The 3,067-nt window shown below is 36.4% G+C and overlaps 1 long non-coding RNA gene across 1 annotated transcript; it reads right to left on the bottom strand.

Annotated features, from left to right (window-relative positions):
* Positions 1-917: 917 nt before the first annotated feature.
* On the bottom strand, positions 918-1,560 carry LOC145094711 (uncharacterized). The gene is made up of 2 exons (XR_013703505.1): positions 1,277-1,560; positions 918-1,198 (listed from the first exon to the last, which is right to left on the bottom strand). It is a non-coding gene; the product is annotated as an uncharacterized LOC145094711 (long non-coding RNA).
* Positions 1,561-3,067: the final 1,507 nt, after the last annotated feature.

Raw genomic sequence — 3,067 nt, 5'->3', positions numbered from 1 at the left:
TCCGATAAATGGTAGAAGATTGTGGATTAAGTCACCTTGTCCAACTACTTTGTTGCCTCCAAAACACCATGTCCCAATAGGAAGACCAAAAAAGAAACGAAGGAAGTCAACTACAGAAAAAGAGAATATGATCAAAGGGAATACAGTTTCTAGAGCACAAAAAACTGTTACATGTACCAAATGTAACAACAAAGGACACAATGCCAGGACTTGCAAAGGGCAGTTACCAACTGTTGGGAAGAAGGGAAAAAAGAAGAATGAGAAAGGAAAAGAGAAGGATAAAGGAAAAGAGAATGAGAAAGGAAAACAGAAGAAGAAAGGAAAAGAGAAGGATCCATTGTAAACTCTTTTATCATGTGATGCTCTTATTTTGGTTAAGCTATTATGTAATGTGATGTTTGTATTGTGGTTAAACTATTATGTCATGTGATGTTTGTATTTTGATTAAACTGTATTGTGTTTAGTATCACCAAAACAATTGCAGTTGGTACTTAGACATTTGTTTTTGGTTAAACTCTTATGTAATGCTTTTGTTTTAATGTTATCTAATGGATCAATTATTGGTATGTTTTTGGTCATTTCATTTGGCATGTTTTTGGACATTTCATTTGGCATGTGTTTGGTCATTTCATTTAATGTTATATAATGGATCATTTGGCATGTTTTTTGGTCATTTCATTTGGCATGTTTTTTGGTCATTTCATTTGGCATGTTTTTGGTCATATGTTAAATGAAAAATACCAAAAGATTACAGTTGCATTGCATCTATTAATTGTACCAATGGATACCCTTTCTCTCCCAATTCCAGCAATACAAGATGGTAATAATCCATTGTAATCTTTTATAAGACAACAAAGTGCAACTATTAATTGTACCTAAATATACCATTTCATTAAAATGCAGCAATACAAACATGCTAATATTACCCTTTCATTAGATTATCTTCAACCAAAAACCATTACTGAAATACCTAATACTACAACTTGTAAACAATTATCCCAAAAAACAAAATCCAACTGACAATTAACAACATTTTAAGGTTCCGATTTTGGATTTCAAGTTCTTCATTCTGGATTTCAAGGTCACGATTTTGGATTTGAAGTTCTTCATTATGGATTTCAAGCTCAAGATTTTGGCTTTCAGCCTCATACGTATGCTTTTCTTCATCTACCCACGAAATAAATCCACTTCTTGGTCCCTGAAGTTTTCAATACCCTCGATTAGCACAAACTAGGGTTCATCCTAGAAATTACCAAAAAAATTGATAACTCAATACCTGTAAAGGGCATGCATAAAAAGGCCTACCAGGATTTCTCTTTGTTCCTGCAGTTCGTATGATCCCTACAGCTCCACACTTGCATTTCACCATAATCAATTTTGTGGATCTTCAATCTTCACGAGCAAAAGAAATGGAGTAGAAGAGGAGAACTGGAAGCACCGATTGAGAAAAGAAGGAAGGAGAAGTAGTTTTAAGTCCGTTGTAGGGTTGAAAGGACAAAAATGCCCCCAGCGTGCCACTCACGTGAGTAGTTCCTAACCCCAAATAAGACGGAAAGTTAACTGAAGGACTAGGCGGGTAACGGAATAAAGTTATAGGGATTGTCCGAGTTAAAAATTCTTTCCAGGGACGAAGCGTGCAAGTAAGAGCAAACCATAGGGACCAACCGTGTAATTTTCTCTTGATCTTATTTTGAAAAGAGAATAGCGTTTTTGGATAGATCTCGCAAAAATAAGGGGGGTTACTTATTTGTATTTTTCATAAAAACGAGTTTTTGATCGAGTTTTAGAGCAAAAAAGGGTGAAAAAACGTCGTTTTTTTTTTTTTCGTGAATCTGTTGAAGGTGTGCGGCCCGGATGAAGGAGTGCTGCTGGTTGAAGGTGTGCGGCTCAGCAGCCTTGGTGTGCGGCTCAGGAGTATACGGCTCGGTGTGTGCGGCCTCGGACGTGTGCGGTCTCATGTACGGTCCAACTCCTTCGCCTCGGTCTTGCATCTGGTTCACGGCTCAGCAACATCGGTCTCAGCTTCGCGGCTTCGTCCTCGCTTCGCAGCTCTAGTCCTCGCTTCGCAGCCGTCCTCACTTAGCAGCCTTCGCATAAAAAAGGAAACGGGTTTGAAGGTGCCGGGGATCGAACCCTGGACCTCTAGTTGAGCAACCCACCGCATTACCAACTCGTCTAGGAGGCTTCTTGTTTCCTAAATCCGAAATTTAGACCATCCGTTATACCCACCACATACCACATATGTGGTGGGTGCCACATCAGCACCACATTCTTATACCACTAACATGGGATACCTACCACTAACTTACCACTCCACCTCATTTTTTTATTTAAATTTAATTCAAAAATACATTAAAATACAATAACACATTTTTTTAATTAAATTTAATTAAAAAACAAAATAAAACATATTTTTTTATTAAACTAGTTTTTTATTTAATAAAACAAGATTACATTAAAAAAAACAAACAACATTTAAAAAAACATAAAAAACCTTAAAAATACAACCACAAACAACTTAAAACTACTTTTTAAACCTTATTTTTACTCACTAAATTTTGGGCACTCTCTTAATATTCGCCAAGCTTCAACGTGTTTAAACGGTGTGTGTTTCGTGTCTTCATATTGGTTCATGGCCACAACAAACGGGTCACCTTCCTGTACGTTGTTTATAACAAAGTTATAAATATCATTGAATTCAACGCATTTAACTTTTATATCGCGATACTTCGAACATATTTCATCAACACTACGATTTTGGCAGCCCATTAATTCATGGAAAATGTTTCCAACCTTTATCCAAAAATTAGGACGCGTTACTGGGTCTTCTAAAGCCGCTACCCATGCTCGTGCTAAGTTCTCTTCTTCATTTTCTGACCAATTCATCTTTTTAGGAGCCATAGGTTTTGGAATAATGTAAAAGAAGTGTGTGATTTTGTGAGAAAAGAAAGAAGAAATTGTGTGAAATGTTTAATAGAAAGTGTGGTATTTATAGAAGAAGGTTAATATGTTTGAAAGGTAAAAAAGAAAAAAAAATAGCCGTTGTAGCATTGAACCAATAGGAATG

Source organism: Lactuca serriola, chromosome 3 (genome assembly GCF_051521515.1).
Source record: "Lactuca serriola cultivar US96UC23 chromosome 3, Lser_US96UC23_V15, whole genome shotgun sequence".
In the NCBI taxonomy this organism is placed as follows: domain Eukaryota; kingdom Viridiplantae; phylum Streptophyta; class Magnoliopsida; order Asterales; family Asteraceae; genus Lactuca; species Lactuca serriola.
The sequence above is the reverse complement of the archived record's forward strand: the minus strand, read 5'-3'. Positions and strand labels throughout refer to the sequence as shown.